Source organism: Pteropus alecto, unplaced genomic scaffold (genome assembly GCF_000325575.1).
Source record: "Pteropus alecto unplaced genomic scaffold, ASM32557v1 scaffold271, whole genome shotgun sequence".
In the NCBI taxonomy this organism is placed as follows: domain Eukaryota; kingdom Metazoa; phylum Chordata; class Mammalia; order Chiroptera; family Pteropodidae; genus Pteropus; species Pteropus alecto.
The window spans coordinates 428,624-442,721 of NW_006430730.1; the positions used below are offsets into that span (position 1 = coordinate 428,624).

A 14,098-nucleotide genomic window follows, 5' to 3' on the forward strand; every position below is an offset into this window, starting at 1 on the left:
CACAGAACCAACCGGTGAAGCCGACTTTAGATCAGTCACACTGCAGCTGACCTCAGGCTAGTGATCGTGAGGCTAAATGTTTGCTGACGCCACTGAGGCCACATCTGACATCACTGTCGGGAACTAAACGATCTGTAAATCCCGCCCCCAACCCTGGTCTCGTGGTTACCCCTATACTCGAAAATTATTGAGGACCACAACGAGCCTTTATTTATGTGAGTTCTGTCGATATTCACTATATTAGAAATTAAATGCCATTTAAACAGAAAATTTTAAAACACAAGAATACTCGACATCCTTAATCATCAGAGAAACACGAATCAAAATCACAGTTTTGATATTACTTTGCACCCACTAGGATAGCTATGATAAAAAAAAAATACAGATAATAATTATTGGCAAGGGTATGGAGAAGTCAGAATTTTCATGTCCTGCTAGGGGGAACGTAAAATGGTGCAGCCACTTCGGAAAACAGACTGGCAGGTCCTCAAAAGGTTAAATATAGAGTTACCATTTGACCCAGTCATTTCCACTGGTAGGTATATACTCAAGAAAAATGATGACATGTGTCTGTACAAAATTTATACGCAAATGCCCATAAGCAGCCTAATTTGTAATAGCCAAAAAGTGGAAACAAACCAAATGTTCCTCAACTGACGAATAAATAAATATAATGTGGTATGCCCATACAGTGGAATATTACTTGCCAATAAAAAGGGAATAAAGTATTGATTCATTCTACAATGTGCACGAACCTTGAAAACATTATGCTAAGTGAAAGAAGTCAGTCTACATGAAATTTCCAGAACAAGCAAATCTTTAGAGAAGAAAATAATTAGTCAGTGCAGGAGCTAAGGGTGAGGGAACAGGGAATAACTGCTAATGGGTGCCGGACTTCTTTTGGGGGGTGACAAAATTTTTAAAAAATTGATTGTGGTCATTGCTGCACAAGTCTATGGATGTACTGATAACCATTGAATTGTACACTTTATGGGGGTAAACTGAATGGGCAGACATGACTTATATCTCGATAAAGTTGTTAAAACACACACAGGAATACCTACGCAGAGAACCCGTTAGCCGGCAAAGCAATGACACCGTCGCACATGTAACCTCTGGAAAACTCCGCTGAGTCCTCGTGGGAGATGATAGTGAATGAGGCAAAAAATATCTGATTATTATAGAAACCGTACTGACAGGGCCCCCAACCCACACGTTGAGAACCACTGCCCCAGATGCCGAGGGCACCAGGAATAAGGTCCCCAAACCACATGTCTTTCAGGAACCAGGGGTTTGGGTCTGCCTCTCCGTGGTTACCAGTGCTTTGGACCATTCTGAGTTCCGGCTCCACGCAGATCCCCCAGGGGACCTTCAGCACATGCCCATCCCCTCAGCCTCTCTGCCTACTGGGAAGGTATCGGAAAAGTCTGCCTGCAGCAGAGGCAACCAGTTCCGAGTCTCGACAGAGAAAAAGAGCCAGACACAGAAAAGAGGAAGGGGCTCCCTGGCAGAAGAGCCTTCGGCTGCAGCTAGGGACTGACTAGCTGTCCTGGTCCGCGGGAGGGACCTCACCGCTGAGCACGCTGAGTTCTCCTCCCTCCTTGTTCTCGTTCTTAACGAGAGTGATGGTCATTAACGGCTTCAGGCGCTGTGTGCTTCCTTTATATACTGGGCCAGATTTCACCGTTAGCACCATGCTGCGGGGAGCAGGACTGAGCGCTGGGTGAGCCCCATCTCGCGGCAGAAGAAACTGAGGCTCGGAGAGATGAAGTCAGTCACTCAAGGTCACACGGGGTGGGGCACACTTCCAAAACGTACTTGATCCCAAGTCCCTGCTCTCTGCCATTGCCTCGTATTGTATCGCATAGGCTCGGATGTGAACCCCTTAGGATCCAGCTCCGTTTATTATGCAGAGCTATTCTCCCCGGCCTGTGCCTGAAACAGTGCATCGGGACAGAGCATGAGCTGTTTATTAAGAAAATGCTTAAGCTCATCTCCCTGACTACGCCAGATCTTTCTGGAAACAACTCTTAAATCCTGCAGCATTTTGCTACGTTCTAGGCACGTCGTCGGCATTTTACACGTATCGATTCATTTCATCTTCGCAGCAACCTTGGGGACGGGCGTTATTCACCCGCTCTACAGATGAAGAAACTGAGGTTCAGAGAAACGCTTCGTTCAGCATTCTGCACGCCTGGTAAAAATATCAGAGCCAGAGTCTGCGCTTAGCCAGTTCACGCTTAACCTCACTATGCTGTGTCTCGGAGGGAGTGAAGGAAGCGATGTGACAAGAATATACAAGTCTTGTCAAGAAGCCCACGCTCAGCTTCTGTGGCAGGCTGAATAACGACCCCCAAAGATGTCCTTGCCCCGATTTCCAGAACCTGGAAATACATTCCCTTACATGGCAACAAGGACACTGCAGATGTGATGAAGTTAAGGATCTTAAGGTGGGGGCATTACTCTGGATTATGGTGGTGGCTCAACATATTCACAAGGGTCCATATAAGGGGGAGGCAGGAGGATCGGAGTTCGAGGGAGAAGGTGCAAGGGCAGAAGCAGAGGTCAGAGAGGAAGAGGATGCTGTGCATCTTTGAACGTAAAAGGAGCTTCAAGCCAAGGAGTGCAGCCTCTAGAAGCCACAACGGACAAGGAAATCGATTCTCCGCAAGAGCTTCCAGAAGGAATCGGCCCTGCAAGCACCTCGATTCCAGCCCAGCGACACCCATTTCTGACTTCTGACCTCCAGAACTATACAATAATGAATTTATGCTGTTTTAAGGCCTTGAGTTTGTAGCAATTTGTTTTTCTTTTTTGATTATTACTATTTCTGCCTACAGCACCTGGTCTTCCATCCAAGTACTTCCAACCAGGCTGGACCCTGCGCAGCTTCCGAGGTCAGACGGGATCGAGCTTGTTCAGGGTGGCATGGCCATAGACCGTGGCTCCACTGGGGCGCAAACCCAGGACCTTCTGCGTGTAAAGCAGACGTGCTAACCACTACACTATGGAAACACGTCCTGCAGCAATTTGTTACAGCAGCAACAGGAAACTAATACAGTCTCTTCAATGGGAGCTGCTGATTCGCCTCTCCCACCAAACCCACAGAACTAAGGAGTTTCCAAAACAGAAGAAACGTTTGGCTTCTGGGTAGATGAAAAATGTAAAATGTCTACCACATACATCAAGAGGGACTTTGTGTTCCTCTAATATTTTAATGTCTCCTGAGAACACTTCCATATACCACTAGTGTAATTAAAATTAAAAAAGGAACAAATTTATTCTCGTGTAGAAGTAAGTGCTACATCAAACTCCTGCCAGCATTCATCTAAAAATATTTATTGAGCACCTACTATGTGCTGGGTACCGTTCTAACACTGGGGATTCGGCAAGAACAAAAGGGACAGAATTCCCTGTCCTTGTGCATCTTGCACACTCTGGTGGAGAGACAGATAATAGACGAAAGAAATAAGTAAATTTATTGGGTGGTGATGAACACAGTGGAGAAATACACGCCAAGAGGACATGGCGGACCCAGACGGGAGCTGCGAGTTTAGAGGCGGAGCCAGGAGCGCCCTCTCTGACGAGGCGACTTTTGAGCAGAGGCCTGAGGGATGCAAGAGAGGGAGCCTCAGGGATCCTGGAGGAAGAAAATTCCAGATAGAGCGGAGTGAGCAAGGAGGGAGAGAATAGATGAAGTCAGAGTTAACGGGTAGTGGGGGTGGGAGGGGGTGATCTTGCCGGGCCCTCTGAAGGGACTTTGGACTTGGCGAAGCCACCGGTGGTAGCAGCAGAGAAGGGACATGATCTGGTTTGCATTTCAACAGGAGAATAACTTAGCAGGACCAAAGTGGAAACACACAGCCCGGTTCTGGCTACGGAGCAACTGCAAGAGCTCAGGGAGGAGGTGCGTGTGTCTCCGTCCGGGGTTTCTGCATTGGGGATATGTCAGTGGCATCTGCTGACGGATCAGGTGTGACGTATGGAAGGAAGAGGGGAGCCCGTGGAAGACGCCTCCAAGGGCTGCGGCCTGAGCGGCAGGGCCGACGGAGCTGCGTTACCTGGGACGGGCAGCCTGCAGGGCGTGCAGGTTTGGGAGGCAGATCAGATGCTCAGCTTCAGACGCAAGTCGCTTGCGAGTCGCTTAGACAGCCAGGAGCAGATGCTGGAAAGATGAGCCCAGAATTCGGGGTGGGGTTTGCACTGGACACAGAAGTTTGAGATGAACAGCGAACAAGGCAGCACTCGCTCAGAGCAGTTATCGCTGGAGCGTTTGGCTGACAGCGGTGTCGTTGCTGCGGTTCGGTGTTTCCCACGCAGGGCGGGAGAAACACTAGCAACGCGGAACCAGCGGAACCGGACCCGAAATCGCGCACGTCCCAGTCTGCGAGATAAAACGCGAGGTGACGGCACAGAGCAGGGATTTGGGATTGAGCACGTGTTGAAAGTCAGCTCTACCCCGCGTGCTTTTTTTTAATTAAAATTATTGGGTGACATTGGTTAATACAATTAAATGGGTTTCAAGTGTACAATTCAATAATACGTCACACGAACACTGCATTGTGTGTTCAACACCCAAGTTAACGTTCCTTCCGTCATCAAATATTTGACCGTCTTTACCCCATCGACCTCCCTGTCCCCGCTTCCCTCTGGTGACCACTGATCCACTGTCCGTGTCCCTGAGTCTCTGTTAGTCATGTTTGTTTGTGGTTTCCAGTTTTATATCCCACGTGAGTGAAATCATATGGTTCTCAACTTTCTCTGACTTATTTCACGTAGCATGATAATCTCCAGATCCATCCATGTTGTCACAAATGGGAATATTTCATCTTTTCTTATGGCCGAGTAATATTCCATTGTATACACCCTGTGTGATCTGCAGTGACTTACTTCCTCGCTCCAGCTGCTGGGGGCTGTCAGCAGACAACTTCCTGCTGTCAGCTCTCTCGGCGTCAGCCTCAGGTGCAGAGAGCTGCCCCGCTCAAATCCAGGCCCTTCCGGGGATGGCCCCATCAGTGACCGATGGAGTCGGGGATATGAAGCCCGGGAATTTAAGCCAAACGGGACAGCTCTGTTAAGCTATCCACACTCAGAGTCTCCTGTGGGGTCGACCGAGGCCGATGTGGGGCCTGCATCACAGTTCAAATTCTCCATCTGCCCAACTCTGGCTCTCCCCTCCTCCTTCCACTGGCGTGAAGCGCTAACAAATGTCCTGCACTTCAAACTGCAGCTCAGCGTCTGCTTCCAGGGAGCTCAAATTGCAACAGGATTCAACAGCACCGAGGTGGGACACAAAGCCTAAAAGTTGCGTTTAACATGTAGGCAGGCCCTACAGTATTCCAGGCCTGCTTCCTAAGACACAGACCCCTTTCTGTGCCATCAGCCTGACCTCCCGACCTGGAGAGACAAGAGAAGAATGACAAACACCTGCTATAAGTGTTTCAAAAAAGTCACAGAGGGAAGAGTCAAAGGTGCCCAACCTCATTAGTATTCAGTATTCAGAAAGATTCTAGTTAAAATCATAATAGCATGCCATTTTATATCTAGATTGTCAAAAAAAAAATTTTTTTAAGTCTCCCAATATTAGGTTTTAATCCTTAGTATGAAACAAATATCCACAAGTCCATACTGATCTAAGCAAATGATCAAACACATAAGTAAATGGGGAGAAGGGATAGCTCTGCCTTTCAATAGAATTCTAATTAATAAATACAGAAGGAAAAGGGACGTGAAAAATCACTACTAGGCAAATGTCCCGATAATAACTGCTGTAGACAAGATCCACCCTTGGAGGCTAAAATCGGTGGGTAAAAGTCTGAGGAGAAACGAGGCTTGTATAGTCTCCAAGTATCTCCCCATAGGCACTTCTTAATAACTAGTTGTTAATAACATTAATTATTATAACCAAGTGGTCAAGGCCAAAAGGAATAAGACTCAGGGACATCATGAACCCCCTGGTATGAGGCACTGAGAAGGACACAACATCATTTTGTGGTATTCTTGGCAAAAATGCATAAACTTTGTGCATTTCTACCATGAAAAACAAGACGAACCCAAATCAAGAAACATTCTATAAAACAGCTGATAAGTACTCTTCAAAAATGTCAAGGTTATGAAAGCCAAGGAAATACAGAGGACCGGCCCACAGACTAGAGGCTAAAGAGACAACCAAGTGCAGTGTGGGATCCTGGATTCGATCCTAGAACAGAAAAACTATTAAAATTCAAATCAGGTTGGTACTTTAGTTAATATGGTATCAAGGCTCATCCCTGGGTTTTGGCCACTGCGCCACAGCGCTAACTTAAGGGGGACAGGGGAGAGAGACCGGGGAACTCTGCGTTATCTGCAACTTTCCTCTAAGTCTGAAATTATCTAGCAGGCTATCTTCCCCCTCTCTCTCTCTCTCTCTCTCTCTCTCTCTCTCTCTCTCACACACACACACACACACACACACACCCCTTTTGTTCTCTCTCTCTCTCTCTCTCTCTCTCTCTCTCTCTCTCTGTCCACCTTTGATATGAGGGAGCCAGACGTATGTCATGAAGACACACCATGAAGGGGGCTACACAGCGAGAAACTGAGACCTCCTGTCAACGAACAGCACTGTCTTCCAGGCATGTGAATGACCTACCTTGAGAGGGGATACCCTCGGCCCCAGTCAAGCCTTCTGATGACCGCAGGCCTGGCCAACATCTTCACTGATAGGGCTTCGAGCCAGAACCATCCAGAGACCACCCCGCACCAACTCAATACTTGACCCACAGAAAGTATGTGTGATGATGTTTACAGCTTTGAGCTGCTTTTTAAAAGAAAATATTGCCATTGCACACAGTAGCCACCAGATGGCGCCTGGACTCCAGGGTTGGAAACCAAGACTGTGCCAACATTACAAAGCCCTTGAGTTCATGTACAAATGTATCTCGATCCTAATAAAAATGTCATTGGGGTTTCCTCTAGAGTTAGACAATTTGATTATAAAGTTCATTGAGAGGGACAACAGGCAAAAAAAAGGGGGAGGAGGAGAAGTGAGGCCGTAGCTCTACCAGATGTTAAAAACAATATAAAGCAATGTCATGGATGCACGAGTAAGCACACAGATCAAGGGAAGGATTAGAAAATCCAGAAATAGAAGCATTTGCTCATGGAATGTATTCTATGATATAATTAACGTAATAGTTTTGAATTCGGGGGTGGGGGGGACGTTAGGGAAGTTTTTTATGCAGCAGTATTAGAACAGCTTGATAACCCAAAAGCAAAGCATGAATTCAATCCTCGCACTGGATGCCAGATTAAATTCCAAGTGTATCTAAGATCTAAGTGAAAAAGTGCCACCTCGCAAGTAATAAAAGAAAACACTGGTGATTGCCCTCATGGCCTGAAATTGGGGTAAATTTTCTAAATTATTCATCGAAACCCAAAAGCAATAAAAGAGAATTTTGTTAAATAGCTAAACAAAAAGGAAAACCTTTTCTAGTTCCAAAAAATAAACCCGCCATACGCAAACTAAAAACTACAGGTGACAAAACAAGGAAAACACGTACAGCTTACGTGGCAAAGGATTAGTATCCCTCACATATAAAGCGTATCTAAAAATCGATGGAAAAAAAAGACTAAGAAACCTCTTGAAAGCGAGAAAGGTATGTGAACAGAGTTCACATTAAAAAATGCAAATGTCCCCACGTATATAAAAATATGCTCAACCTCACACAGAGTAAAAAAAAGTTACAGCTATACTGAGATCCTTTTTCTCACCTACCTGATGAGCAAAAATCCAAATGTTCGACAATGTGCCAATGGCAATGCTGTGAGGAGAGAGGGGTTCTCACACGCTGCTGGTGAAACGCAGAGACGGACAAGCACCGTGGATGAGCACCTGGCAATACCTAGCAAACTCGCCCTCTGACCCAGCAACCCCACGTCTAGGATTGCACGGCACAGACACGCAGATGGGGAAATGCAATGCCATAGGAATGTGTCTCTTCACTGCAGCACTATTTGTGACGGCAAAACCTGGACACGACTGAAGTGGCCATGAATAGGGCGCTGGTTAAATCGACGACACTGCATCGACCCCGGATAGAATGCCATACAGCTCTGAAAGGAAATAAGATATATTAGGATTACATATACACAAGATGTGTGTGTGTGCGTGCTTAAGATACAGTTCCGTGAAAAAGGCAAGGTGCTAACTGGCGTGCAGAGTTTGCTACCTTTTGTGCAATAAGGAGGCACGGGGTATCCCCCAGTCGTCTGGGACCCGGCCCTGGGGTGATTAGAGCAGGCAGCTAGTGGCCCAGAGTGTGAGAGCCTCATAGAGGAGCTGGGCGGGGGCTCTGGATGGGTTCGTTCGTATTTGAAAGGCGTGCTCATGGGTGAGTTCTTTACTACCCTTAGAAGCTGGCCAGTCCTGGCAAGGGCAGTCCCTCCAGGGTCTGCGAGGCCCCAGATGCCAAAGCACCAGGATACAGGAAAAAAAGGCCTGGCTAATACACCTCCTTGGCCTCTCGGCCACACTTGACCCAGCTTCTTGAACCTCCCTTGTCCCCCACCCTCTATAACTCTTCATCCCTCTGACTCTCCTCCCACCACCCTGCCTATCCCTCCTCACGGTCTGTCCTGATCTCTACTCCTAGGACACCTGGTTAGAGGATCTTTTTCTCATGCTGCTTGGCTCCTTGGGAAGACTCATCCAGGCCCATGGCTTCAGTTGACACTTGGATGCTGATCATTCCCAAACCTCGATTTCTATCCAGACCTCTCCCTTGAGCTCAAGACCCTCTAGCCAACTGCCTATGGGATGTCTGCACCTGAGTATCTCACTTGGAATCTGATCAAATCCAAAAGCAAATTGATCATGTCCTCTACCCCACCCCCGCCCCTCCTCCTACAGTGCCTGTGTTTTATGAATGGGCACCACAATCCATCTGGGACCTGGGCCAAGAACCTGGGAGCTGTCCTCCCTCCTCCCAAATAGCAATCAAGGCCGTGTAAATATCTTCTGTCTGTCACCTCTTCTCCAACCCCCCACCCCCACTCCCTCTCACCCCCATTCCCGCTGCTCTGGTTTGGACAATCTTCATCTCTGACTTGTATTATTGTAGCAGGCTCTAGATCAGTCAGGGTCCAGTGAGGAGACAGAAACCACACCAGTTACTTTAACAGAGGAAATTCAATGTATTTCGGAATGTAAGGAATTGCCAGCTCCATATAAAGTTATCTAGATAACCGAGCTGGTAAAGAGAGAACTCTAAGGCCACAGTTCTTAAATGTTAGAACTGCCTGGAGGACTTGCTAAAACACAGCCCGCTGAGCCTGACCCTGGGCCTCGGACTGGTCCGGGATGGGCCTGGAACTTTGCATCTCTAACAAGTTCCCAGCTGATGCTGACGCTGCTGGTCCAAGGCCCACGCTCTGACACTCAGGGCTCTAAGGTACCACAGGAGTGACATCTGCAGGACCCTGCCCCCAGAGTCAGGGGACAGAGACTCTGCACCAGCTGCCTGGCACGGATGTTTCTGATGAAATTGGTCTGGCAAGTGTTAAGAGAACTACAAACTGGATCGGCCTCTGCTACAGGAAGACGTGCTGCAGCTGTCGCGGCCCCAGTAAGTAACACGCGACAGCCTGCAAGTCCCTTGCTCGTAAGGTGACCAACCCGGCTGGGAAGGGGTCCCCTGGAGGCAGGCGTTCCAATGTTAAAAGTCCTGGGCAGACCGCAACGAGTGGCTCACCCTCCTTCTGCCGTCACCTAGCAAGAGCCTAACGTGACATCATCTGGCAAAGCGGGCCACATCATCTGGCAAAGCGGGCCGCATCACAGAGCGGGGCCCCGGGGGCGCGGCTGGGAGCTGAGACCACAGCGGCTGCTGGCTCCTCCTGGTCTCCGTCCTCCGCCAGCCAACCCCGGGTCTGCCACCAAGAGGAGCTTTATAAATCGGTAGAACTGATCATTTCAGGCTCTGGACAAAAGTTTTTCAATACTGACTGATATTGTGATTTACAATAAATAGCTATTTGGTCTTCGTGCCCTTTCCTGGCACAGAGCTCCTAAAACCCTTAGTTTCCTAGGTCATAGCGCGATAAAGGCAAAGGGTCCTTTTTCAACTTTTCAATGCAGCATAAAAGCCTCTTCAGAGTTATCGTCAGCTGCAGCCTAGTCTCATCTCCTTCCCTGAACTTGATCATCTGGAAATACAGAAATCTTTAGTGTCCTTTTTATTCACAATTAGCCCCTTTCAATCACCGGGGGCTTTTGGAAAGCCCGGGCATCGTAAGGGCGGGGCTGGTTACCAAGGGAACCCACCTGTGACTGGAGGGCGGGAGACTTCAGACCAACCGCGCACTCCCTGGGCTGGAGAATGACTCGGGCACGGAGGGCCGTAGATTTAATCCACCGCGCCTACATAACGGAGCCCGGTAAAAACCTCGTAGGGGTTCCGGGAGCCTCGGGGCTGGTGACCGGAAGGAAGTTTCCACCCCTCCCCCCATGCCTTGTGCTACGCATCTCTTCCACCTGGCCATCCCCGAGTTGTATCTGTTCATAACAAACCGGTAATCTAGCACGGGAACCCCCCAATCTGTAGCCACGTTGGACAGATTGTGGGTAACCTGTGAACGCACTACTTGCAATGGGCATCTGGGGAGCGGGTGGGGCGTCTTGTGGGACTGAGCCCTTAACCTGTGGGATCTGATGCTGGCGCCAGGTACTGTCAGAATTGAACTGAATCACAGGACACCCAGTCGGTGTCGGCAGAATTGGAGAATTTCTTGGTGTGGGAAAAACCCGCACACCTTGGTGAGCAGAACCGAAGTACCCAGAGCAGAGTGGTGAGCAGAGAAAGACGCAGAGGTCTTCCTTTTCGCTGCCTATGGGCCGCCCATCAGGATGAGCTTTCAGCTTGTTAATGCTGCACAAAAGCCTCTTCAAAGTTACCTTCTCCTTTCCTGAGCTTGATGTTTGGGAAGTACATATATCTTTAGTTCTCCTAAAGCAAATCATATTCTCAAGTTGCTGTGCTTTGAATACATTATTCTCTCATCTGGATAAAAAAGCACATAAACTCCCTTTTTCAGAGGAAAATAATAAGAACGAAATATGTGCTTCGCCTTTAAGAATGAAAGTTTGCTTTTTCAGTCGGTAACGTGCTAGCTGGATGTGAAGGCCAAAGAAAATCTCAAAGCAAGTGTATTTTTGAATTCCACAGTATTTACTGTTCTTCAGCTTCTGACACCCGAGGAGAAAAAAAAAATACGAACACTCCTAGTGCTAATGAAACTTGTTAGTTTTTCTTTCCTGTTAAAGATATTTTTACTTGAATTCTTTTCAAGACTTGAAACGTTTTTAGATAAATTCCATAACCGAAAAGCAATGGTTGGTTTGGAAATTAGAGATGGTTTGTAAAAATCATGTCAGATGATTTAAAAGATTCAGCGATGGTTTTCAAAGCTTATTCTTCAACTCAAAGGCTCTAAGTTCTTTATGCGGTTATGTGGTTAAGAGTGATTTTGCTTTTTTTTTCTCTCTACTGCAATACTTTTTTAAAAAATTAATCAAGCGGTTTCTGACCAGTCTTGTCTGGTTTTTCTCCAGCATAAATTCCTTTGTGAAGACTTCCAAGGCAAACCCACGGCTCCTTACAGGATCCCACTAGATCTCCCTCCAGCAAGCTGAATTAGAACTGTTGGCATGGTTGTCTTTCCACTCTGCTGATCCCTTTTTGGGGCAGTAATTGTGGGTTTTGGTCTTTAGACTCCACCTTTTCGGCACGATCTCTTTCGACATGCATCGAATAGTTGTTGAGTGACTGCAACAGCATTTTTGATAAAACTGAGTTCCAATGCTGCCTCGGCCAGCCCTCATTTGCCCATGGGCACATTTACGGTTACCTGAGTCCCAGCTGACTCGCGGGCAGAAGGCAGAGTGCAGTGGGCATGGTGAGCACTCTGGAGTCAGCCTGCTCTGCTTGGCAGCTGCCCATTGTGTGACTGGGCAAGTGACTGAACAGCGGTGGGCCTGCCTTCCTTTCCTACAAAACGGGGATGCAACGTTACTCAACGGAACCAAAAGGGGGTCCGCCCTCCCGATGCGCAGCAAAGCCAAACACTGAACATCGATGGTTCTGATGGAGAAATCGAAGCCATTTTATTTGCAGGGTGCCAAGCAAGGAGAATGGGAAGTTGGCAGTTAAACCTCAAAATCTCCTGATGACTTTTAATCAAGGGTTTTTAAAGGCACAGACTGAGGGGTTGGGGGGACAAGCTGGTGTGCGGAAGTACCTACGTGCAGGTTTTGACTGGAGAGCTTTGCAACTTGGCCATTTAAGGTAAGAGGCCTCAGCGCTGGGCCTTCTTGGACAAAGGGCACTTTGCTTCTGAAAGGGTTCCGTGTTCGAGTTCGGTTACTGTCTCAGTCCTTTGGTTGGGGGGGGCGGTAGGGTGAGACTTTGGTTTCCGGGGTAACTGAAGGTCAAAGTTCTCTCCTTTGTGCGTGCTTCTGCTGCATGATTTGTGGTTTTGGTCTGTTGTCTCTAAAAAGGCAACTCAGGATCTTCTTAGAAATAGGACAGGACCATTTGAGCTGGTTCTGTGGTCACCGTAATGACAGTTCCTACCTCAGACGTCGCAGTGAGGATTAGATGACGTGATGCACGTTAGGTCCAGAGCACGGTGCTTGAGACTTTACACAGAACTTCAGTGTTTGCTGTTGAAGTGATTTTCTTTGAAGTATGGTAGGCGGTACTCACTTCATAGTGCTGTTTTAAGGACCAGAAATAGTCTGTTCAGTGACTAACAGTGATCTGCCAGGTAGCAAGCACGCCTTCTCGTCTACTGCAGCTGTTTCTCGAGGCAACTCTGTCTCCTAATACACCCAGCTGACCAGCTGGCTCTGCTACTTCTTTGTATCATCTGGAAAAAAAAAAAGTTCTCCAAAAGCCACGCCCCCTCCTCTCTGACTCTTACTGTAAAGTCACTTGAAAACCACAGCAGATTTTCCCAGGCCTTGGGGTCAACCCACAGGGGAAATTGCTAATCAGGTGGATCAGACTGCTGGCCTTGGGCTTCTTAGTCGCAAATGCCACTTGCAGGCGCGACAAGACAGGGCCCTCCTCTAGGTTTGCGGTCCTCCTGGGTGCAGTCCTGCTTCCCACGGCCCTCTCCCCGAGGGCCTGCCTCGGCAATGACGCATGGGTCACCCCGTGGCCTGCCTCAGCTTGCTCATTCTACGGGAGGCCTGGATGTCAGTCATGGCCGGTGACTCAGAGGCCTAGGTCTCCACCCCACAACCTCACTGCCAGTCAGGACACTATATCGGAACAAGGCACAGTCCATGTTCTGCCACATATACAGACACTGGCCAGCGGACTGACAATAAAGCGGCCATGCCATCTACTCTGTAAAACCGGAAAGGTCCCAGACTCTGTCATGCTGGTCAATCCAGCACGCACCTCGTATGAAAGGTCCACTGGAAACAGATGCAATGATTGATACCAGCCATGGGTCAGCTAATCTTGTCAGGGTCAGGTGGCAGCAACCCCCATTCGGGGGGGTGGGGTCAGGCGGGGAAGGGTACAGGGTCCACAGACTCTAGGGCAGGGGTGCCACGGCAAAGAGCGGAGGCTCCTTGGCTCCTGGGACTTGAATCCGCATTAGTTTGTCTACTCAGTCTACACCTTGACCTTCACTCATTTCACCAAAGAAAAAGCCATTCTAACACACCTGTTACGCTAATTAAAAGACCCTCTGTGTTGCCCGGAAAGTCAATGAATGCTGGTAACAGCCACCTCTGAAGCCTGGCTCTCTACTAAGTCTTTCAAATAATAACTAACCCGCCTGCAGTGCTGTGGATTCAAACAAAACACCTACATATATCCGTCTATCACCATCAGCGGAAGTATCTTTTTTCCTTGATTTCAGATCTCTTGGAAATAATCTTTTTTCTTTTAAAATTAAAAAAAAAAAAGATATCCCCATGGTTTATAACGCAAACACCCCCTACACACACTCCCTGCCTATCCTCAACCTCAACCTGAGCTCTGCTCCTCAGAATGTATGGAAGTATCGTAAAGTAAGAGGCAAAGCTCCCTCTTCCTAGACTACT

General features: G+C 48.0%; 1 long non-coding RNA gene across 1 annotated transcript in view; it reads right to left on the reverse strand.

The window, feature by feature from the left end:
• Positions 1–2,810: 2,810 nt before the first annotated feature.
• Positions 2,811–14,098, reverse strand: part of LOC107196170 — a 15,239-nt gene continuing 3,951 nt past the window's right edge. Inside the window, exons 2-3 of the long non-coding RNA XR_001517534.2 lie at positions 7,757–8,094; positions 2,811–5,397 (exon numbers count right to left, since the gene is read on the reverse strand). This is a non-coding gene — a long non-coding RNA (uncharacterized LOC107196170). The remainder of the gene's footprint in view (positions 5,398–7,756; positions 8,095–14,098) is intronic.